Raw genomic sequence first — 25,703 nt, 5'->3', positions numbered from 1 at the left:
ACTTTTAAATGAGTTGGGGCTGTTTAGTCTGGTGAAAGAGAGCCAGGAAGCAGTTTAATCACCATTCTCAAGTGTAAAGAGTTATCATAAAGAAGGCACTGACCAACTATTCTGGAGGCCTAAGGATAGTACCAGAGCCAACAAGTTTAACTAGACTAGGGAGAAAGTCAGTCATAGAAACGACTCCTTACAAGGAGAGAGGAAACTGGAGGAGAGGAAAATCTCACCAGCTGGGGATATGAAGGTGAGGCTATTCTGAATTAGTGAAAAGTCAGATCTAGAATAGTTTTAAGATTGTTTTCAGGAACATACAAACATTCCAAGTTAATTCTCTGTGAGGATAAGTAAATATCCTTACAGAAAAGGAGTCCCCAACCCCTGGACCACAGATGGCTACCAGTCCATGGCCAGTTAGGAACTGGGCCATGCAGCAGGAGGCGAGCAGCAGGTGAGTGAGTGAAGCTTCATCTGTATTTACAGCCGCTCCCCACATTACCACCTGAGCGTCACCTCCTGTCAGATCAGTGGTGGTATTAGATTCTTATATGAACGCAAACCCTACTTTGAACTGCACATGTGAGGGATCTAGATTTCACGTTCCTTATGAAAATCATCCTGAAACCACTCCCCCACCCCACCCAGTCTGTGGAAAAATTGTCTTCCACAAAACTGGTCCCTGGTGCCAAAAAGGTTGGGGACTACTGTTATAGAAGACTTATTTTAATAAATAGGTAAGAATATTTCCTAATTGCCTATTCATTAGATATCAGAAAGGTTGTCTCCTTAAAGAGACCTAAACATCACCCCTCAGTCTTTTTTTTTTTTTTTTTTTTTTTTTTGCCACACCACACAGCACATGGGGTCTTAGTTCCCAGACCAGGCATTGAACCTGAGCCGCCTGCAATGGAAGTGCAGCGTGTTAACCACTGGACCGCCAGGGAAGTCCACCCCTTCAGTCTTTACTGTGTTTTTATTTTTTCCATAGATAATTCAAAGGTACATCTCAGCATAGCTCCTGCCTGAATTCTGCTGCGGCTACTGCTGCTAAGTCGCTTCAGTCGTGTCCGACTCTATGCAACCCCATAGATGGCAGCCCACCAGGCTCTCCCGTCCCTGGGATTCTCCAGGCAAGATCAGTGGAGTGGGTTGCCATTTCCTTCTCCAATGCATGAAAGAGAAAAGTGAAGGTGAAGTCGCTCAGTCGTGTCTGACTCCTAGCGACCCCATGGACTGCAGCCTACCAGGCTCCTCCATCCATGGATTTTTCCAGGACTGGAGTGGGGTGCCATTGCCTTCTCCGACTTGAATTCCAAAGTATGCAAATTTAGTAGAGTCCAAACCAATACATTTCAGACTGCTTTGCAGAAAAAATATAGAATGTCTGATTTCCCCTAGAAATAGTTCAAGCTAAAATCACCTCCTCATGGAAAGTAGTGCTACTTAACGATAGAATCCTCAAGCAGGTCAATCTCTTAGGTTCCTTTCATTTGATTCTGACAGTCACTTCAAAAACAGTCATTTTAAGAAATGAAACAACCAAGTTAGTAAGTCAGTATTCTAAAGATAACAGTTTAAACAAGATAAACAATACTAGGGGGCCTTGTCAAGTGTGAGGCTATAACACAAAGGATGCATTGCTCACCACAAAATATGTCTAGCAATTGGGGTTACTTACAGCACTGCCACCAGTGGCTAGACCCAGGTGGCGCTAGTGGTAAAGAACCTGCCTGCCAGTGCATATTAGACATAAGAGACTCAGGTTCGATCCCTGAGTCAGGAAGATTCCCTGGAAGAGAACACGGCAACCCACTCCAGTATTCTTGCCTGGAGAATCCCACAGACAGAGGAGCCTGGCGGACTGCAGTCCATAAAGTCTCATAGACTCAGACACAACTAAAGTGATTTAGCATGCACAGAGCACTGTCACCAATGGCTAGACCTCTCTCAAGTGAAGTAACAATGTTAAAGGCTTATGTCCTCTCCTGACTTGACCCCCGACTTAGCACAAAGTGGTTCTCTCCAGTTCCCCTCCCCCTTTGGCTCCCCCTTTGTCCCAGCCCTTCCTCTCAATGATCCCTGTACAACCTTGAGCCAACTTGCCAGTTCATATGAGAGTCTGAGGGTATCATCTCTTCTTCTTAGAATATTGTGTGGTATAGCTGAATAAACACTTGGGAAATGAACAGACATGACTTTAGGTCTTAACTCCCTCACCTTCCTGTTGCATGACATTGAAGAAAGTGACCGTTTTTTGAGGCTCCATTTTCTCATGTTAAAAGACTGTTCCACTACCTTCCTTCCATGGGATCCTCATATGTTGTGAGGATCAAAGTAACATGGAGAACACCTGACACCATAGCTATCTTCTCATGAGTGGTAGGTTCTGTGTGTGTGAAAATGAGTTGTTCAGGGACTGTTGCTCTAGAACAATATCTTCATGGATCTCCCAAGATATCTGTTGAATCTAAGGTCTTATCATGAGAGTAGAGTCTAAGACTCGAGCTATTCTTAGTTCTCACTAATATGTTTAGCATGTAAGACAACCTCTCTGTTTTTTCTCCAATGTAACATTGGATAACATACATTGATTGATAAGTGCAAGGACTATTTGAGAATTAACTAGATTTTTCATCATCACTTAAAATAATTAAAGGCACTCAAGCCTTGAGCTCCATATGACAGCTGGGCATTTTTAATAACAAATATGTTTTAAGTGCTTATAATGTTCCAGATACAATTTTAATCAATGTGGGTGGATATGTGCCCATTTCTATATCTCATGTGAGTTAATCTTCATATTAGCCCCATAAGGCAGATGGGAATAGTATCTCCATTTAACAGATGGAATAGCTGAGACTTAGAGGTTATAGAGCTAATAACTGGTGAAGCCAGATGTTGAACCCAAGGAGTCTGGCTCCAAATGCTGTTAATCATTGCAATAATCAGTCCTGAATCTGACTGAGGTTTTCAATCAGAGTATATTCAACCAGAGGTTAAAAGAGATAAGGACCCTGATGAAGCCTGGAGCAGCAGCTACGCTTACAACAAACCTTGTTAAACAATGAGCGTTTCACAAAGATTTTCTCCACTTGATGAGGATCCATATTCCATTAATGCATGGAAGTGACAATGTGCCCCTTAAACCTAGCCTTTGATGATGAATTCATTTATGATGAACAGGTTCATTTATTTGTGGCACCAAAGCAATCTAACTATGCAATGGGCTCCACAAGAGTAGAATAAATTGTGAGGGGTACATTCTCAGAGTGGTATATAAGTACACCTAGAATTTCCATCTGCAGGCATTCAGTCTCAGATAAAGAATCACAATCATCATTATTTTATCAACAACTGCCCTAGGGGTTGCCCATTTCCTTCTTCCTTGCGAGGGAATCATGTGAACGTAACTGGCAATGTCTGGAAAGTACAGCTCGCCTTCCTTCCATTAACTCCTGGAAACCCAAGCATAAACTAAGACTAGTTCTAGGAAAGCATAAACACGCACAGGATAAGTATCTGGGGTGGGTGCTCAGCCTTTCTGGGTCCCTAGACTTGAGCACCCAATATCATCCTTAAACTCAGATGAGAAGGACTACTGCCTTGAGCTCCATGCTTTAGAGGATTCCTCATATCATAAACTGGAGAAGGCAATGGCACCCCACTCCAGTCCTCTTGCCTGGAAAATCCCATGGGTGGAGGAGGCTGGTAGGCTGCAGTCCATGGGGTCGCTAAGAGTCGGACATGACTGAGCGACTTCACTTTCACTTTTCATTTTCCTGCATTGGAAAAGGAAATTGCAACCCACTCCAGTGTTCTTGCCTGGAGAATCCCAGGGATGGCGGAGCCTGGTGGTCTATGGGGTCGCACAGAGCCGGACACGACTGAAGCAACTTAGCAGCAGCAACATATCATAAACACAGAAATAGAAAGATATTTTTTTTCCTTTTTGTTCTTGAGAGTTTTTGAAAGGTTAATAGCTGGTTGAACATCATGAGGAAAAAGGAAAAGGATACATAAGGCAAACAGGGCTGTCCACATCAGAGCACAAAGGTATATGGGGTCAAGGGCAGGGGCAATGAAGGAGAAAACGGCAACTCATGATTTAGGAAACCAGAGAAAAATGGATAATTTTGTTTAAAAGTGGCCTCCCCAAGTCACTCTAAGTGAAGGGGTTTAGCAGATAGTTTTCCTGATATCCGTACTCTCTCACTGTATTCTACTTGAATGATGTCATTTTGGAAGACATGGAAAATTGTGCAGGAACCTCAAGTCACAAAAGTAAGCTTTTGTGGGGTGAGGAGCTTGCTCTCCTTGGCTTCTTCCACCTCATCCCAGTTTCAGGTAGATCCAGTCTCCACCCAGGAATTCTGAGCCCTGGGCTCAGCTTCCACCCCAGCTTACCCTACCCTGCCCCAACAGGGTATAGCAAATCCCCTACATATGAACAAGTTCCAACCTGAGAGCACATTCATAAGTCCAGTTTGTTCATGAGTCCAACAGGGTTAGCTTAGGTACCCAACTAACAATCAGCCTTATAGTACTGTACTGTAATAGGTTCATAATACTTTTCACACAAATAATATATAAAAAATAAACACAAAAAATAAAGAAAACATTTTTAACCTTATACTATAGTACCTTGGCTCAGATGGTAAAAAAAAAAAAAAAAAAAAAAGTCTGCCTGCAATGCAGGAGACACAGGTTCAACTCCCGGGTCTGGAAGATCCCCTGGAAGAGGGCATGGCAACCCATTCCAGTATACTTGCCTGGAGAATTCCACGGACATAGGAACCTGGTGGGCTACAGTCCATGGGGTCACAAAGAGTCGGACACGACTGAGCGACCTCCACTTTATTTTACCTTGAGAAGTACAGTAGTACCAGCTACATGACCACTGCTCTTATGCTTGCTTAGAATATCCTGGGCTTGAAATAAAGGTACTGTACTACTGTACTCTGTACAGTACTGTGCAGTAAAGTACACAAAAGCATAACCAGTTGTAGATACACGCACGTGACAATGTATGCCAGACACATGAACTAACTTATATGGTTGGTTGTGCGAACACACATTCAAATCTTTGAAAGTTCGTATGTAGGGGACATAGTGTATGTGAAATAGAGAATCTCATGTGTGTGCCCTCAGGGAAATGAAACTCAAGAACTGAGAGACTGATTTCCTATAAGCACCTAATTTACAGAACTCTGAGCCTTATCTCCCAACAGTGAATATCTGCCAAGAATCTCCTACCATCCACAAGCCAGTGAACTTAGAACTTGTGCTCTGGTTGGGTGTGGGCCCCCACTTTGTGTTGTTCCTTTCTCATAAATGCAGCCCACTCCAAACCTTCCATAGACTCCCCTGTAATTTGCATTGCTTGAACTGCAATTTCCCTGCTATCTCCAAATAAACTCAATTTCTGGTAGCTTGAGCTTATGTCCATTTATCTCTTTATTTAGGTGGACAGGTGGGTACACAGACCAAGCCAAGGCATATCTTGCTTTCCAACTTTGTAACATTTAGATGTGTGGTATACAGTCCTCCATTTGTACTCTTGCTATGTGCCCTCAAAAAATTAGGAATGAGCCTGTTCCTATTTCTCTCATGGCCTAAAAACATAAATCTGCCTGTCAAAATGCCCAGTTTACTCCTGGAGTTTAGGTTTTTCTGAATATACTAGGCTCATACACTGTGAATGCAGCTCTTCCAATCACCTATGGTGATATTTGCCTGGTGAGGCAGGGTTGAGGAGGGAGATTTTGCACACTAATAGAATCTCTTCCTGACTAGCTGAAACACTATGGAAAGTTAATCAAGTATCCAGTAGAACAGATACAGTGATGCTCCCATCATTCTTTTGGTAAGATTTTTATCCCACTGCTATCTATCAGAAGTGGATACAAGCTACTCCAGAGAATCTTCCCAATAATCTTGCATTTTTTGCTTTATCCCATAGATATTCCTTTTTACCCTATCCAAAGTAAAAAAAAAATTATAAGAAGAAGGTCAGAGGACATGGTTAGGATAAATTATAGGTGTGAAGGGGCAGAGATAGAGAAGTTACTCAAATGTTTCCTTCTCCTTTCCATGCCCACTGCCACAACTCACCCGACATCTGGTCTGATCCTTTTCAACACTGCTGCTGCTGCTGCTGAGTCGCTTCAGTCGTGTCTGACTCTGTGCAACCCTATAGACAGCAGCCCACCAGGCTCCCCCGTCCCTGGGATTCTCCAGGCAAGAACACTGGAGTGGGTTGCCATTACCTTCTCCAGTGCATGAAAGTGAAAAGCAAAAGTGAAGTCGCTCAGTTGTGTCTGACTCTTAGCAACCCCATGGACTGCAGCCTACCAGGCTCCTCCGTCCATGGGATTTTCCAGGCAAGAGTACTGGAGTGGGGTGCCATTGCCTTCTCCACTGCTGCTGCTGCTGCTAAGTCACTTCAGTCGTGTCTGACTCCATGTGACCCCATAGAGGGCAGCCCACCAGGCTCCCGTCCCTGGGATTCTCCAGGCAAGAACACTGGAGTGGGTTGCCATTTCCTTCTCCAATGCATGAAAGTGAAAAGTGAAACTGAAGTCACTCAGTCGTGTCTGACTCTTAGTGACGCCATGGGCTGCAGCCCACCAGGCTCCTCTGTCCATGGGATTTTCCAGGCAACAGTACTGGAGTGGGGTGCCATTGCCTTCTCCACTAGAGGTTGTCTAAGAAAGATTCTCTGTACTCAGCATTCCAAAGTACTTCAGGAGACCTGCTTTCAGAGGCATGGTTAGAAGCTGAGACAAACATTCTTCCACCACCACATAGTGATGGTTCTGAACTTCACATGCAGGTCTGTCTTCTCTATGACATTCACATTATATGCCTGGCTGAGTACCAGATAGGAGAGAAAACAGCTACACTGGAGACCCCTTGAACCAAAGCAAGATGCCATTTATTTGCCAGTATGTGTCTATAGGTGGAATGAATGAGAAGTCTTTCAGAATCTTCAAAAGACAAAAATAGAAAAGGGATTTGGCAGGTGTTACTTACCTGGATTTCAAAGGGCAATCTGAGGCCATACCTTCATGATAAACAAACAAGATACCACATAGAATAAGACCTCTTGGAGTGGACAAAATTGCTTAGCTACCTAAGAAATCACTGCATAATCAAGAGACAAATCACAAAAAAGAAGAAAGGCAAAGGTGTCAGACCGCTAGAATAGTTATTACAACTTACAAGGAAAATTTTTCAGACAAGGACCAGTCAACTGTTCTGAGATTAACATCACAAAAGGGCTTATATTCAGAGTAATATACTAGGCACTGTGGGCAGAAACAAAAGTTCTTTTTCATTCTTTCCTTTTTAAAATTTGTAATAGCCTCTAGCAATGTGAGTCAAGTTAGAGAGCAACATTTCAACAAAGATAAAATAATATAGTATATGCTAGGTACATATGGGCTGTAGAATGAAAGGAATTAGAGAAGCCTACAGATTATTTTTTTATATGAGTAAACTAATCATAAAATGTAATGTCAGGGACTTCAGTACTGAGGTCCAGCACCTAAGACTCGTGCTCCCAGTGCAGGGGGCCTGGGTTCAATCCCTGGTCAAGGAACTAGATCCCACATGCTGCAACCAAAGATCCCAAGTGTCACAACTAAGACCCAGTGAAGCCAAAATATATAAATCAAATAATTAATATAATTTAATAAAATATAAAGTCAAAGAAATGCTGGGCTGGATGAATCACAAGCTAGAATCAAGACTGCATGAAAAATATCAACAGCCTCAGATATGCAGATGATACCACTCTAATGGCAGAAAGCGAAGAGAAATTAAAGAGCCTCTTGATGAGGGCTGAAGAGGAGAGTGAAACACCTGGCTTAAAACTCAACATTTTCCCTTCTGGTTTCCTCAGTGTGTATGCCCAGCAGTGGGATTGCTGGATCATATGGCAGTTCTATTTCCAGTTTTTTAAGGAATCTCCACACTGTTCTCCATAGTGGCTGTACTAGAGGGATGGTATGGGGAGGGAGGAGGGAGGAGGGTTCAGGATGGGGAACACATGTATACCTGTGGCGGATTCATTTTGATATTTGGCAAAACTAATACAATTATGTAAAATTTAAAAATAAAATCAGAAAAGAAAAAAAAACTCAACATTCAGAAAACTAAGATCATGGCATCTGGCTCTATCAGTTAATGGCTAATAGATGGGGAAAAAGCAGAAACAGTGGCATATTTTATTTTCTTGGGCTCCAAAATCCCTGCTCACAGTGACTACAGCCACAAAATTAAAAGACGCTTACTCCTTGGAAGAAAGGCTATGACAAACCTAGATGGTGTATTAAAAAGCAGAGACATCACTTTGCCGACAAAGGTCTGTCTAGTCAAAGATATGGTTTTTCCAGTAGTCATGTGAGAGTTGGACCAAGGCTGAGCACCAAAGAATTGAAGCTTTTGAATTGTGGTCCTGGGAAGACTGTTGAGAGTCCCTTGGACAGCAAGGAGATCAAACCAGTCAATCCTAAAGGAAATCAATCCTGAATATTCACTGGAAGGGCTGATGCTGAAGCTCCAATGCTTTGACCACCTGATGCAAAGAGCTGCCTCACTGGAAAAGACCCTGATGCTGGAAAAGATTGAAGGCAACAGAGGATGAGATAGTTGGCCTACATCACTGACTCAATGGACGTGAGTTTGAGCCAACTCTGGGAGATAGTGAAGGACAGGGAAGCCTAGCGTGCTGCAGTCCATGGGGTCGCAGAGTCAGACATGACTTAGCAACTGAACCACAACAACAAAAGGTCAAAGTGTATATAAGACCCGCGCCTGTCCATCTTCTTCTCCCAGGCACATCTTAAGGCCCATATGTGAAAAAAGACTTCCCGTTCCTCTTTGCTTTCCCTGCTCCCCAATCTCCTAATGGGCACGCGTCCAGACATAGATGAGTACGTAGCCAAGCACACCCACTGGCTTTCCTTCATCTCTTAGTAGATGAACCCTTTCCTTCCCCACCTCCAACCATTCCAGGTTTCTCACTGAAAACTGGCTGCCTCATTCATCCTCTTCAGGGACGCTTTTTATTACCTCACCAATCATGGTGTCCAGTCGTCTCTGTTTCTTACCCTAATGATGTGGTAATTTAATGCTGTTATTTAACATATCCTAGACTACCCTAATACATATTTCGAAGCAAAAATACACCCCATGATCCAGTAGCTAAGACTCTGTGCTCCTAATGCAGGGAGCCTAGGTTCAAAGCCTGATCAGGGAACTAGATCCCACATGTCCCCACTAAAGATTCTGCATGCCTAAGGATGCACTAAGACCCACTGCAGCCAAATAAATAAATACTTCAAAAATGCATCCCAAAATTGCAGAACAGTGTCCCAAAAGCAAAGCCTCTGGTTGGATTTCTTAAAGATTCTCACTGCCCATGTTGTTTCTCTGAAGTCCAGACTTCTGTTTTCCAGGCCCTAAGTGAGTCGAATTCTGTACTTGCAGTAAAAAAACCTTCGCCATATTAGGTGATTTTAACACTCACTGGCAGCCTTAAATAAACTTGTTCCCCAAAATGCAAAGATAGTTATCCTAAGAGTTAGTAGCAGATCTCAGTAGTCTATATTTAGAGATTTAAATCTTTGGCTTATTATAAAAGATGATCTGATTCTCTGGTCATACTTCACATCAGACTGGCTAGACTGGCTTCATGAATATTTAGAAGCAAATTCCCTCTGGGAAAATAAAGAGGAAAAACTCATTCAAGATCATTACTTCAAAACAGCAAGAATCTTGTTTATTTCAGATGATAGAAGCTTTGGTCTCACAAAGGAAATGCCTGTGTTCAACCAACAGTTCCCTCCCCCTCCCCCATTTTTAAACATTGTGATACCTCATTATTTACTTGATTCTTTCCTATGAAGCTTGGAGGTTTTACTTTAAAAAAAATAATCACCAATTCAAATTAATTTTCATTAAGGAACGTCATGAGAGTCCTTGGGATGACTGGAAACATTCTGGAGTATTCTAAAGCAGAGTACAAAAGCCTTGAGGCAGGAGACCTAGCTTTATGATTTCAAAAAGTCACCTTGTTGCTCTGTGCCTCCATTTCCTAAACTGGAAAATGAGTGTATTGAATACGATGGTCCCTTCCCGTTCCAAAAGGCTGTGATTCCCAGCACTGTGAAAAACCAGGTAGGAAATTCAATTCAAGAACTGTTGATTGAGTCTGACCCCTTTGACCCACACAGTGCTAGATATGTTGGGAGGGGAAAGGACATGTCTTCCTGCTTTCTCAGATTTCCAGGCTAGTGACCATCACTGAGAGTTTCTTTGCTGACTGAGAATCTTGCGAGCCTCAATATCAGTGAGCTTTGCTTAGACTTGGAGACACAGATGAAAGGAGAGATAGAGATGATACGTTCCAAGGTCAGGACACAGCCTGGAAGCTTATCATTTACCTCTGTCCTTAGAATTCAGAACAACAAATGTCCCCATTAATAAGTTTCGGGTTGATCAAAGTTTTTCCACATCCATATATATAAATATCTCATCAGTCCTTATTGTATCTGGAAAATGCCTGGGGAAAACTCCTATTAATTAAGAATTTCTGGCAGTTGGATTTTGATTAACTGAGGTCTGTCTGTTTATCACAAGCCTATTATATCCCTCTCTACAGTTACTGCTGCTCAGATGCCCTTTGCCCAAAGAAAAGTACGATAGGTTGCAGTAAAGACTTATTACATCAAAAGACTTTCTCTTCTACCCATTATCACCAGCATTTTAGGATCAAGGCTGGTATCTTATTCTAAAATTATAAAAATATGAACCAGTTCAAATGGGAAAATAAAATACAAATAGTCTCCTTTGAGTTAACTACATCACTTAAATCAAGTGAGACCTCAGATCCATCCTTTTAAAAAATAGAAAAAAGGAAACATTAACCACAGATAACTATTTTATCCCTCTATAGGCATTGAATATGTTTTCAGTTGGCACGGGAGGAAAGCACCCTGACACCTGTTCCTTTGTACGGCTGATGCTGTGAATGTCCCAGCTAAGCCTTTGCGGACACTGAGGGGCTGACAAGCTCCTAGGGGATTACAATTACTGGCTTGTAAACATTAATTAATTTTTTTAGAATCATTATCCAGATTTATTAGGAAAATTTCCCAAATTAAAAGCAACCAAAATATAGCAATTAGAAGGTTCATCACACAGCTTCATGATCACAGGAGTCTTGTCCTAGATTTCAACAGACATTGTAACAAACAGGTTCATAAGGGCTGCAAGAACCACAGTTTACAACAGCAACACAAAAGCTACTTATTGTTATACATTAGGTGCAGAGAGATACTGTCTGATTCCACTTGTAGGAGATACCTAGAATCATCAAATTCATAGAGTCAGAAAGCACATTGGTAGATGCCAGGGGTGGGGGGTAGGGGTAGGGAAAGGGAATGGGGAGTTAGCATTTAATGTGGACGGAGTTTTGGTTTAAGAAGGTGGAAATTTGGAGAGATGGATAATGGTGAGAGTTGCACAGCAGTGCAAATGTACTTAGTGCAAATGCACTGTGCAAAGATGATGAAGATAGTATGTTTTACATTATGTGACTTTTACCACAATAAAAAAACATTTTAAAAATATTACTTATGGTTCATACTCACATTGCCACAGGACCTTTGTATTTTAAATAATTTAGACCCCAAGACTCCCTTATAAGAGAGACACAAAGCCAATGCAAAATAAGTAACTGTAAATAAAATGTACAGACTCAAGTTCTTCACTGCACTGACACCGAAGGGCAAAGGCCATTGACTGATCCATGCCAAGGTCTGGACTTCAGTGAGACTGAGTGTGGGAAGGAGCTGTGATCAGTCTGATGCCACTGTTGGCAACCACCCACCTGGCCCTCTCAGTCAATTCCATCCCACTCCTGTTGGGGCAGCTTGCCTTCTATCCAGATTCGACAGGGTCGAATTTGTCTCTATCCAAAAGTTATAACAAACTGACAAGTAAGGGGCATGACTCAATGGGCCCAGGCCAGAGCTCGGGGATACTGGTGACAATTAGGGTCATGTCACTACAGAGGCTTCCCACGTGGCACTAATGGTAAAGAATCCACTTGCCAATGCAGGAGACATAAGAACCGTGGGTTTGATCCCTGGGTTGTGAAGATTCCCCTGGAGAAAGGAATGGCTACCCACTCCAGTATTCTTGCCTGGAGAATTCCATGGATGCAGGAGCCTGATAGGCTACAGTCCATAGGGTGGCAAAGAGTTGGACACGACTGAAGTGACTTAGCATGCAGACAAGCACTAGAGGCAGAGCCAAAGTGGAAGAGATTAGTAGCCAGACACCACTATTCTCTCTCCAACCTTTTAAAAGTATAACTACCAAGCAGCTTCCCAGATATACATGTAGCACCAACACCCTACTCTGAAAAAGAATAGCAATTAACAAATATCTTCTGAAGTCATCTAGCACTATAGATAAAAGACCAGAAACCTGGCTGAGTTCTGTCTCAAGATCCCCAGGTGACCTTACACAGTCACCTCACCTTTCATCTACTTAGCTATAAAATAGAAAACTCCTCCCCTACCTTACCAGAATGATGTTAAGATGAATCAGACAATTTCTCTAAGGTATTCTAAGATTCCCCAGCGAGGGCAAGTCCACAAGCATTATAGAGTCACTGCACCTCATTTCAAAGAGGAGGGGAAAATGAATAAAGAAAGGAACATGTGGTCACTGAGTCCAAGAACTCAAAGAGCATTAAGCTCCTTGTATAATCTGAGGCAGGTCCCAAGAGAGGGAGACTGGTATGGTGAAGTCACACAAGAGTTTGGTGGTTAGGACATGGTCCCCAGATATTCAGTCTTTGTATTTGTCTTTGATGCTGTGCTGTTACTTTATTACAATCATCTTAAAGATTTGGATATGTGAGCACTACCAAGAGAGTGGCAAGTACTTTGATTATGGTTTTTTGGTCCTACCATAGTGGGGTTAACTGGTCATCAACAAGAGTTCTGAGTTCAAATTTATGTGCTTTAACTTATTTCCATGCTGTCAGTTGTTCCAACAGAGGAAATTTTGGCTCTCCCTATAACTGGATCATTATTGAGGACAGGGCAGGAAGGGTACTGTCTCTTTCAGAGCTCAGCATTGGCAGGAAGTGTGCCCACCAATGTTAAGAATGGGGACACAGGGGACTTCCCCAGTGGTTCAGTGGTTAAGACTTCACCTTCCAATGCAGGGCATGCGAGTTCAATTCCTGGTCGGGGAGCTAAGATCCCACACACTTCCTGGGCAAAAACCCAAAACATATAACAGCAGCAATGTGGTAACAAATTCAATAAAGACTTTTAAAATGGTCCACATCAAAAAAAAAAGAATGGGGACATCTAAAATAGAAGACTGGGTGAACTTATTTGAAAAAATGTTTTCTAAAAGATACACACACACACACTTGTAGAGGTAAATAGGAGGGCAGAATCAGATGCAGTGAAATCTCAGTAATGTTGGGTCTTAGATTAAGAAATGAGGATCCAGAGACCCTGAAGCAAGGGACTAGGCCCTCTAAGAAGATACTATAGAAAGCTTCTTAATGGCCATTCTTAAGTACCTTTTCATCATTACTATCTCTTCAACAGCTCTGAGAGCCCTTTCAATTCTCTTGACCTTATTTAAAACTACTGCCTGTGCTTAACTGGAGAACCTCCTACTCAATAAATTGCTTCTCCTCCCTCTTCCCTGGCCAATATAAAATCAATTGTTGTTTGACAGACTGCTTTGTTGCCATTTTCTCAAAGTTGTGAAAGAAAGAAATGCACCTTATTTGTACACACATTAACTTAATTTCAGTCTCACCCACTCAAGCACAGCACAATCCTTCAAACTCTGACCCTAGCCTGTTTGCTACTTGGTGTCCATGGCAACCACCACCAAGCTGCTCAGAGAGAGCTTCAAGGAGTGGCAGTAAAGTGCATCTCCCAACAGAGCCGTTAGCTCTTAACAGGGGGCTGCAGACCCATCTCCGAAGCCTCAGGCATTGGCTTTCATTAGGGGAGAGCAGTGTTGTCCAGGGCTCCTCCCCAGAAGAGTTACGGGCTGCTTCTCACACTCAACCTGTTGAAGACAGAGCACTAATTGTGAAATATTGAAACTAAGTGAAAGCGATAGTTGCTCAGTCGTGACTCTTTGTGACCACATGGATGGTAGCCCATCAGGCTCCTTTGTCCATGGAATTCTCCAGGCCAGAATACTGGAGTAGGTAGCCATTCCCTTCTCTGGGAGATCTTCCCAACCCAAGGATTGAACCCAGGTCTCCTGCATTTCAGGCAGATTCTTTACCATCTGAGCCACCAGGGAAGCCCAGGACTAAGTGGGAAGGCAGATTATGCCCAAGACAACTTCCCCACTAGTATTCTTCGCCCATGATTCCGTCCACTGCAGCTCCCACCACACCCCTTGTTTAACTAACTACAGTCACAGATCTCAACACCCCAAGAGACAATACACATGAATGCCTAGCCACTTTCTAGTGGTCACTTGGTGAACTACAACTCATTCTCCTCACTTTCTTAACTCATATCAAGAATGCATGCATGATAATCTTGCCATCAAACTCTTTTTTAAAGAAAAAGAGCCATGTTCATAATGGTCCAGGAACTGGAGGATTTATGAGCCAAGAGAAAATGGTATTGTTTCTCCAAATATAGTGAAAGCTGTTCAGTCTTCAAACTGTTTTCATGAGTTCCATATTATTGGCTTTGCTCAGGGAGCTTAGCTGAAAAGTTGTCAGATGGAGATGAATTTCCCTTTACTGTACTCCAGAGGAAGATGGGGATGGTTTCGTTTGTGATCTCACTGCAACAGAACCCAACACATCGAACAAAGTTGTGGGGTTTTTTTTTGTTTTGTTTTTTGTTTTGCATACAGAAGACTAGTTCAGACTTGGTTCTTTGTGGAAACTGGAAAGAACCCATTATTCAAGTGTTCTCTTCATAGAATCTACATAAATAAGAATAATATTTGAAGTGGCAGAAACAAGTGAATAGTTTTATCTTCTTAGCTGCATGAGAAAAGGAAACAGAAGGCTCTTATGCACAATCCTTTCCAGTAGAACTGCTGAAATGTAAAGATATGGTTTCAAGCTGTCCTTGAAAGCAAGACATTCCGATGTGTGCTGCCTGGGTCTGTCGTCCCAGATAAAAACTAGTAGCAAGTTTAAAGAAAAGGTAAAAAACAAAGAAGACGTGGTTCTAGTCTCCAAGGAGCTCATGAGTTCATAGAGAAGCAGTCAGGTAGACAGATGATCATGGTCTAACTGCAGTGACAGAAAGGAACAAGATCCTAATGGGAATGCACAAGAAACATGCCTGACTTAGAGACCCGGACAGCTTGTTTCTGATGACTTGTTGAACTGAGTCTTCAGGGGCCAATAGTTCACCTGGTTTGGTGAAAGGGGGTGGAAATTTGTATTTGCATAGATATGACAAGCTCCCTTGTCAGAGTGAATGCTAATAAGCAGTGCCAATTAGGAAACGGAGAGTAACTCAGATGTTGTAAAGCAGAATGGTTGAAACTTGATACCAATAAGAACACAGACTATATTGGCCAGAACACAATTCTATCTTTCATCTCAACTTTTTGATCCTCAAGAAACAGAATTTTTCCACTAGGAAATATAGTAGCATGATATCTGAAATGAGAAGGTTCTGCTTAGGGATTAAACTACCCCATCATTTTATGATGAAGAAACTGAGGTGCTAAGAGAGAGACTAATACATATAGCAGCCACACAAGCAGTGAGTGAAAGAGAAAAGATTTAAACCCAGATCTGATTCCACTGTCCAGCTTCCTTGCACCACACCACCCAAGACTACACCAATACAGGGACCAAACAGATATCTACATACGGACTCCCTTGAAAAGGCCACCTGCCTTCTCACCCCCATCCCACTTCCCACCCAACTACCTGGCATTATTAGTGTTTAGGTTGAGTCCATTCGTAAGAAAACATACTATACCAGAAAGATGACATTTGAAGTCAATGTAAAGTCTCATCCTTTTTCCCTTGTATTTGGAGTCCTCTTTTTTCTCATCATTCAAAAACATTGAACACCGCATACAGGGCACTGTGCTGAATGATATACACACTAATTAGTTTAAACTGGGGCCCTGCCCTCAAGTTCTTTAAGTCTAATTGGGACGAAAGGACACGTGCCTAGTTTGGGTAAATAATCAGTAGTCTGAGGAAAGGATGAGAGGTAGAAACCGTGTAGAAATTTACAAGTGGGAGTGATCACCAGACAAGCAAAGCAGAATACAGGCTTCCTGAGGGCAGGGTGCTTTGTGTTGTTCATTACCATATCCCCAGCACCTAAAACAGATTGGAACCTAGTAAGTGCTCAATAAATATTTGTTGAGTTAAATAAATAGCTTCTTGACATTTTTCGGGGTGAGGGGAGGGTAGTCCTGGCATTTATCACTTGGAGAAGAATTCCCAGTCCTCGGTGCACTGCGTCCTGTGGCTTTTGCTTAGAGTACACCACACCAACTCCCCAGGGAGATGTGTAGCAATGAATGCACAGCCTATGGCTTAAACCTTTACAAAATCCTTGCAAAGCTGTTCTCTCTGCCACTCCATACCATGGATGCATGTTTCCCAGGGGTGAAGGCTAATGTGGAGCCAGGGCTTTTTGTTTATTTGTTCCTTATGACCTCAAGCTCTTTTCAGCAAAAGGCACAGCCCTTTGATAGCAATGCAGTTCTGGGAGACACAACTCCATTATGTGCTGGCTCATCTAACAAGACAGAATGCAGATTCTGATTTAAAAGCAGGCTCCTTTAATGAGTTTTGGTTAGGCTTAAAGGATAAATAGTTGTGATTACTGTCAGTTGGCATAGGTTGTAAATCTCTGTCTTAGATGCTTATATTCCATTAAGGGGGACTCAAATGGGCATCACAGTACAATTCCCTTTAAAAAGTGGAATCTGGACCAAAAAAGCAGCTTCAAAAACAGTCATTTGTGCATCCCCAAATGGTCAAGTTCTTGGTCTTCCAGGGTTTTGTACTGGGTTATGAGTTTTTCACGTATTTTTATCATTGTACAAATTCTTATTACTGTTGGCTGCCAGAGCTTGGGAAGAGATAGGTAATTAGAACATATCAGAACAGTGAAGGGAAACCAAGTATTCACATAAAAAATGAGAAGATAAAGCCATCCCACTGTCACTGTGGCTTACACTAACCTCGTGGTACCGCAGTGCTGTGCCAGCACGTAATTTCAAGTCAAAGATTTATATTAACACGAGTGAAGACGGATCTGATTTTGTAGTGCAAAATGCTAACTGTGTGCACTCTGATTTCTTCCCAAAGCTCACAAAGCCGAAATCCCTTTCAGCTCTGCAGGCACACCTCCTAAGAAATTAGAACATCACGTACCATCACACAGATATGATGCTGAACATCCTGCCAACTGTCATCCTCTCACCTCTCAAGGGGTGTAGTTCAGAAGGTACTTGGTTTACAGCAGAGTAGAAGGAAAACATAAAAAGAGGAACACGCCTAGCATACCCATATACTCTAAAACCACAACTCTGATTAGGAAACTTTCCTGGATTAAAGCAAGAATAAATACTGCCTTGTAGAGCTTTACGTATTTTTTTTAAAGCAATTTTGCACAGCATCTTCTTCGATCCTCTGAGTTTGGTAGCGTTCATAGTGTTTTCTCCATTACATAGATGAGAAACAGACATAAGAAGGTTAAATAACTCGCCTGAGATCACATAGGTAAGAGCACTGAATTCTTCTTGTTTCTAAAAGAGCTATGCCCACTCTATGTCTAGAAGGACACATTTGGACAGCAGCCATGGAAGTCTTGCTATACCATCTTAACTATGTCCTGCCCCAGTCAGCTCCCCTGCTTTTGGAAAGATATGGCAAATAACCTTTACTTTGCTGCTGCTGCTAAGTCACTTCAGTCATGTCCGACTCTTGGCAACCCCATGGACTGCAGCCTACCAGGCTCCTCCGCCCATGGGATTTTCCAGGCAGGAGTACTGGAGTGGGGTGCCATTGCCTCCTCCAAACCTTTACTTTAGGCTTGGGCGTTTCTCTTTCCGCCTTCATCACTCTGTTTCCTGAAAGAACAATTAAGATCCATCTGGGACTAATTATAGCGATTCTTGAATTTGAACCTGCAGCCATTACCCAATTGAGGTCACTTATTTTAAATTAACTTGCCTGGTCAGAACACAGGTTTGGTTATCTTCAGAGCCCAGTGCAGATAGGCACCAGCTCACTCAGACTTTTAATTAACCAGCTAAATAACCTGCGCTGTGACAAACTGCCTATGATGGGATGGAGTCGTTCATTTGCATTCAGACAAGGATCAAAATGCATTGTCAGAGCTTCAGGGACTGAGTCCTAGAAACCTTCACACAGTCTCTTGTTCAAGGCTGTGAGCCTCTTGCCTTTGGTTCCTTCTAATTAGTTTTCCTGTGCTTTTGTTCAGATTATCCAACATTCATCACAAGTGCAGCCTGTGATTAAACAATGACAACTCGTGTCATATGCTGATAGGGAATCGAAAATTGGAGTCGTAATCGTACGAACCAAGCCCATGGCTTTAAGAAATAATTAGGGGAAACCAAAGGAAAATTCCCAGGGTGCCCCACAATAAAGGAAAATTTCCAAAGATTCAGGCTAAAACTGCTCCGCACTTAGGTAATAATCATAATAACAGGAGGTGCTCAGTCTTTATTGAATTGAATCCATAGTGGGAGCTGATCATTCCACAGAAACCATGATAGCTCTTATGATTAGTAATTATTATTATGGCTGCTCACACTTAGTGACTGGGCTTGGAGTCAGACACATCTGATTTCTACTCCAGGCTTCACCATTTTCTGCCTGTGAGGCCTCAGGCAAATCAGCCAACAGTTCTTTGTGCTTCAGTTTCCTAACATGGAAGATGAAATTAATAAATAGTGCCTAACTTGCAAGGTTGTGGTGGGGATTTGATGAAATAAAACATGTTAAAAAAATCACTTTCCACAGTGCCTTGTACAGAGTAAGTGCTCAATAAATGTTAGTTTATGTTTGTCTTCTGACCTATCATGGTGACCTATCATGGTGACCTTGTCCAGGGCATCTTCCCACCTGGGATCCTCCTTCCCTTCTCTCTGCCAAAAACAATTCCCCGAATCATTCAACATTTAGTCTAAAAGATATCTTCCTCCCCAGGGGGAAAGTCTTCCAGCATCTGGACTTGGTCAATGCCCATCCCCTTTACTTTTCTAGATTTTGTATTATTTTAAATGGCACCTTCGATCAACTGCTTCATGAGCAATGTGGACTTTTCTCCAGGGTGCACTTAAGCCTTCCACGTTAGAAACATTAAGTACCACATTGGTGCCATACAATGGGGGTACAAATTGAGTAAAGAGAGAGGGGTGGAGGCTTTCTGGTGACCCAGTGGTCAAAACTCCATGCTTCCAATGCAGGGGGCCTGGATTTGATCCCTGTCCTGTCTGGGAAGTAAGATCCCACATGCTACACAGTGTGGCCAAAAAATAAATTAAATTACTTTACAAAAAAACAGAGACGGAGGCATAAAGGGAAGTAATATTGCTTTAGCCCCCTTATATCTCGAGCTCTCTGCTTGGAATTCTGCATTTATGCCTTACAATAACCATAATGCAATAGGTGTCATTATGAGCCCTAGTTTACGTATGTGGGAAGTGAGGCTCAGTGAGGGAAATGACTTGTCCAAGGTCACTCAGCTACAATGAGGAGAAACTGGTGTTCTAGGTCAGTCTGACTCCATAGGCCATTCCCACAACCATCACACTTTACTACCTACCTCATTCTTTTTATCAATTGCAGTGATGCAAATCAAAGCAATATGTAGATAACAGAATGCAGCATATGTGACATAAGGTCACTGCAGTTACAGCAGATACTGCCGGTGCCCCCCCTTGTTGGGCACTTGCCTTTTTCATACATGCCAACAGCACCTATTGTCAGCATGTGCCATTCTCACTTGAAGTCAGATAAATCAGACTTGTAGGGGAGGAATTAATCCTTCTGACAGAAGCTACCAGTCGGTGGTGAATGGGAACTGAAAGACACAGCAGACCCAGAGGTGCTTAGACCCCCCCCGTTCATCCGTGCACCTTTGCTGGCTTCTTTCCCTTTGCTATGTCCCCACTCCCCTACCAGCGCGTCCTGGAATCACTCCCCAGTGAAACCACTGGTCCTCTAATCTCTGTCTCAGGGTGTATCCAGAAATTCCCCCTTTGGCACCTTTCCCAGGCGTCTGCGCAGGTGTCCTCAGGCTGGCCCCTACCTGCCCAGAGCTTCCCAGGGCAGTTCTCCAAGGGTGCACCCCATAAGTTCAATATCTCCCTTCCTACTCCTTTCCATGAGACTCAGTCATGGACGATCCTGCTTTTAGTTTTTCAAAGTGCATTTATTATCATACGGATAGCTAGTTCTTTAAGTTCGGTGCACATCACAGTCAACTGTGTGTTAAAACGAGACTCCAGGGTCCTAAACCAGACTCTGTGAATTAGACTCTCTGAAGAGTGGTGCCCAGGTACTTGCATCTTCACAGACACCCCAGGTGATCCATCCCGCCCCAAGGTTGAGCCTCCAAGGAAGGTGGATCATGTTCCTTAGTGTTCTCTCTACCGCCACAGCCTCTGTGGATTCAAGTGAGAAAGCCTGGAACAGCCATGCCTCCTTGCTCCTGAAATGAAGCGTAGATTGGCCAAGTCCAGTTGTTACTGTCAGAGTGGGGCAATCCAAGACCCCTGAGTAATGGTGTAGACATCCATCTTACTGACTGTGCCAAATTTCTGCTCTCACCCCTCTCATTGTCCCCCCACCCCCATTCTCTTCTGTGGCAGAAACACTGTGACACCTACACATGAAAAATTAGGTGATGGCCTGCACTTCTTTGTCTGTGGGCAGAACCATCCCCTGCCTCCCCACACACATCTTCTTCCGAGACACACTTTCTATGTAGTTTGAATTCATGGTCCTGATCAATGTTGGAGGCAGGACAGTGGCAGGTGGCAGTGCGAATTACTTTGCTGTTGGTTTACCCCCAGTTCAATTCACCCCTCTGCTCTAAGTGCAAACCTCAGCTCCTTCCCTGTACCTCCAACCCAGAGCTATCCAGATCAGTGCCCTCGATACCCCTCCACACCAAGTTCTGATGTCTCTCCAAATCCCTCACCCCATAGCAGCAGGAAACTACATCTCTCCATTTTAAGAATGAGGACATAAAATCAGGGAAGGCTTCATGGACGAGGCTGCATATGAGATGTGCCTTGAAGAATAGATGTGATTGCTACAGAGAAGGATAGATAGGGGAAACATCGCAGTAGCAATAAGGAAGGGGAAATGTAACTAAGATAGGTAGGATAAGCGTTGGGCGCTGTGTTAGGAGCTGTAGACATTGATACAGCATTTCATTTATTCCTCACTGAGATTCTGTGAGGTAGGTACTAATGATAGACCCATTTTACAGACAAGTTCACTGAGTCAGAGAGTTTAAGTTAACTGCCCAAAGTCACATAGCTATTAAAGGGCAAAGTAGGGACCTAAACCCAGGTAGTCTAGCCTATACTCTTGACCACCCTACTTCACTGCCTCTCAACTATTATGTTCCCTGTTTTACAGCTTGAAAACTGAAACTGAGAGGTCAGGTAATTTGCCTAATGTTTCACAACTTGGACTTGGCAAAGCTAGGATGCACTGCCCTTAGCAGATCACCTTTTCTTTACTATATAACCACTTATACCCCTTCTAACTTAGCTTTTCCACTGAACCATATCAGTCACAATTTCTTATGGAGCCAGCCCTGGCTTACCATTACAACAAATCCCTATAGTTGGTCCAAATAAAAATCTCCCCTCTAGTGTGTAAGCACTGTAAAACAGCAAGACTGTCCTGAAATCAAGAGAAATCGCCCTCTGAAATAGATATCTCTTTGTTTTCAAAATAGCATTCTCTTTAAGTCACCTGTTTGTCAGGCTCCCAATTATAAAAACCACAGGAAAAAAATTCTTTAGTTGGAGACAAAGTCCTTTCTATCTCTAGCAGGTTATGAGTTAATCATTCTCAGTATGCTGTACATATTTCTGTTCTCACACTTCTCCTGATGGGTTATAGCTGTCTCTTAACTTGGCAATCTTTCCTACTCTAATGGTGAGATCCTCCAGGCTAGGCACCAGGTTCTGGTGACCTCTGCCTCCCCAGTGTCTGGGCCCAGGATCGGTACAGAGCAGGCCTTCAACAAATGTTCACTGAAAGAAGGAATGAATGAAATGTGGTTAAGAGAAGCAGCCGTTCCATCCACTGGGTACTTCTGAGTCCAGTGGTATGCAGGTAAACTGACTTTCAAGGTGAGGCTGGGGGGAGTTCTAATTTGTAGTGTTGGCTAATTTCTGTGATGTATTAGATTACCCCAAAATATTCATTTGGGCTTTTGCATACCATCTTACAAAAACTCAAACTAACTTTTTGGCCAGACCAATAAATACTTCCACTATGGCTGACTTCAAGCTACCAATAGTTTATTGTATCAGCATGATCACAAAAGTGCATGAGCTATCAGATGAGGAAGAGAATGGAAATTCAAATAGCGAAAGTGAAAGACCAAACCACACATTTGCAAATTAGGAGAATTCTATATTTTACAGCCCAGAAACTAAGTTTCTATCATTTGTCATCCATTTGCAAATTGAGATAAACTTAAACGACACGGCTCCCAGAAGAGAGAGAAACTTGCCAAATAAGGAACTATCCTGAAAACCAAAAGCCCAGGAAGCACACTGGGTTTCTGAGATATATTTTCTTTTATTTGAAAATGAAGACATGTTTACTTGCTTCCTTCAGCAATCAGAAAATTTCCCAGAGTAGGGTGTCAAATGTTGGAAGCGTTGCATAGACAGAAAATGCATTCACAGAGGCAAAATCAAGGAGTTCGAAGGAGAACATCTCATTTTCCACACCCCATGTTTCTTCCTCTCCCCTCCCAGCTTAAAGGCCTCTACATCCTGGGATGAACCTGGGTGTCTAAAACTCTACCCGACCGTCCATGGCTCGGCTTTGCACAGTGTAATGGAGCTAATAAGTAAATGGTAGGATTTGAATCCAGAACCACCTGACTCTAAGGTTCACAGCTCTTTCTAGAATAGCATCTTTAACAAATACTTCTTGTAAGCTTTCAGGGTGATTCATATCACATCTATGAAGAGTTTTAGACTCTTACAAGTTTCAACTCTATCATTTCAGGTGAGATACTAGAATTCTTGATCCTGATAAATATCTACAGATGGGAAAGTGTGGGTCCTGGGCCAGTGAAGGAAGTCTTGCAATATCCCGCCCATATCCAAGTGGTTGTGGCTGGGAAAAAACACATGTTGGAATGACTACTCAGCCTTATGCCAGATGATGCCTTTCCTTTTCCTTTAATCCAAGTAACGAATCCAGTGGCACTGCCAAGCCTTCTACTCACCACTTGTACAGTCCTTCAAGTAGGTCTTGACATTCAAGATTATAGGGCTTTGGGTCCAATTTTACAACATCTACAGAGAAAAGAAAAAAGATACAACTTGATATAGCATAAAGTTGATATGCATAAAGATACAACTTGATATAGCATAAAGTTGTAAATATTAAAACAAAAGTTGTAAGTGTGAACATAAAAGTTGACAGTAATTTCATAAAAGAATGCATAAAGGACACTGCTATTTAAAATATATTGTTTAAAATAAGTTATCAGTGATTTAGGGAGATAGCTGATACAAAATGCAGAGACTACAAAAGTCAGACATACGGCTATGTTGGAGAGAAATTAATATTCTTTCTTGCTGTATTACTCTGGGTTGAATAGTGGTTTAAATCACCCATACCTCGCCTCTTGGGAAAAAACCTAGAGTATTGCAAATAGAAATAGGGTGGTGTGAAAGGTCTTCTAGATGAGATACTTTAAGAAAAGACACAGTGTTTGGAAATGCATCATTTTACCGGAAGTTAGGCTGATGGAAAAGTCCAGATATTTTAAGTATTTATTATTTGCCCTATGACCAAGAACTCTAGCCGATCAAAGCTGCTGGGCTTCCTAGGTGGGGCAGTACAAGTAAATTGCCTTAGGAAAGCCTTTGTAAGTTTCCACATTTGTCATTTGTACGCAGCCTTGGGCATTATCTGCTACCTCCCAAACTGCCCATCATCTTGCTCCCTTACAAGACTCATGACCCTTTGAAAGTAGATGGAGATACTCTTAAGATTTGAACCATAAGGCAAATAAAACTTGTTTTGTCCGGACAGGAAGGCATGGTCTGTATTCTCTTCCCTAAAGACACAGCTGCATTAAGGCAATATTCGCCACTACTCCTGACGGTACACCAGAGGATTTGCAGTGACATCTGGATGAATAGATTTTGTTTTCACACAGTTGTATTTATTTTCTTGTATGTAGTTTCATGGATATTATTGCTTTGGACACTGCTAAATTTAAGTAAACAAGCAGCTATAGAGATAAATATCAAGAAAATGATAGTGTGGTATGTGGATAGATACAAATTATTAAGGAAATTTCTGAGGATATGAAATTTGAGAAATAATGTTTTAGGGTTAATACAATGAGGCATTCTCACCAAGATCAACATGTGTTGAAATGGTCTTTTAGTCCTCCAGGCAAGAATGATGTTGCTCCTGTAACTTAGTTGTGGCCATTTATTGCCTCTTATTTGTATGTTCTCTTTGCCTCTCCTGCTATTTAAATCTTCTGCATATTCTATTCAGTCACAGTGAATGTAATATTGAAATCTGGAAAGTGAAACTTCCCAAAGACATGTTCTTGGGTGAAATCTTTGTCCTCTAATCCTCACATCCTAGCATTTTATTGGATGCCCTATTCAATTGCTTTCTCTCTGCATAAGCTTTCCCTGTAGACTGTATACACGCTGATGAAATTTCTCGGTTATCCTCCCATTTTCCTTCTTTGTGAAAAGCTTCAGCCTTTCTTTTTCCATCTGCACCCTCCCCATCGCCATTGGACTGACTCTGGTATGGGTGACTGACTCTTTTCTGCTTCACTAATCCAGCACATGTATTCAAGTCAGATGCCTGCAATATGAATTCCTGACATTCAGTGTGTGCAGATTGAGATTATTAGAAAAATAATTCTAAAGAAATTGACTTCTGATATATGTTTACTAAGACTAAAGCAATTTAGTAGCTTGGGGTTTTCATTCAAGAAAATGAACGGCTTTTATCTTATCTGATGGAAGGTTTCTTCTGGGAAGTCTGGCATATTCTGAGGCTGATTTCTGCTACATATATCAGAAGTTAATTCCTTTAGAATTATTTTTCTAATCTCAGTCTGCTGAAATTAGATAGGTTGCCACAGGATAGCAGTATCTTCTTGTAACTGAGGAAGCAGGAAAGGGAAAGCAGTTGAAAAAAATGTCTTCTCTTTGAACACACACACACACACACACACACACACACGTGGTCTAATAGTTTTTTCTTAAAGAGAAAATATCTATACAATGGGTAAATCTGGTTAATTAACATCAGAAACCTGCTTCATCTCACTCCCCAGCCCTCCAAACATTCTCAGGATACCTAAATCAAAGAGAAACAGATTAAGGTGAACAGCAAGGCATGTTCTGTACTCAAAGTAAGA

The 25,703-nt window shown here is 42.2% G+C and overlaps 1 protein-coding gene and 1 long non-coding RNA gene across 13 annotated transcripts in view; one reads left to right on the top strand and one right to left on the bottom strand.

The window, feature by feature from the left end:
* Nucleotides 1-25,703, bottom strand: part of LOC147341489 (uncharacterized) — a 268,296-nt gene that overhangs the window by 32,023 nt on the left and 210,570 nt on the right. For all 4 annotated transcript variants that reach the window (XR_015159102.1, XR_015159099.1, XR_015159103.1 and 1 more), the window contains one exon: nt 23,526-23,595. This is a non-coding gene — a long non-coding RNA (uncharacterized LOC147341489). The remainder of the gene's footprint in view (nt 1-23,525; nt 23,596-25,703) is intronic.
* The window catches only part of GRIA3 (glutamate ionotropic receptor AMPA type subunit 3), a 310,057-nt gene that overhangs the window by 158,173 nt on the left and 126,181 nt on the right, over nt 1-25,703 (top strand). The gene's annotated exons all lie outside the window — the stretch shown is intronic.

The sequence above is a fragment of the Bos grunniens genome, chromosome X (assembly GCF_055505025.1).
Source record: "Bos grunniens cultivar Pamir isolate PY7600 chromosome X, Bosgru_T2T1.0, whole genome shotgun sequence".
Lineage (NCBI taxonomy): Eukaryota > Metazoa > Chordata > Mammalia > Artiodactyla > Bovidae > Bos > Bos grunniens.
This window is presented reverse-complemented; position numbering and strand designations above follow the sequence as displayed.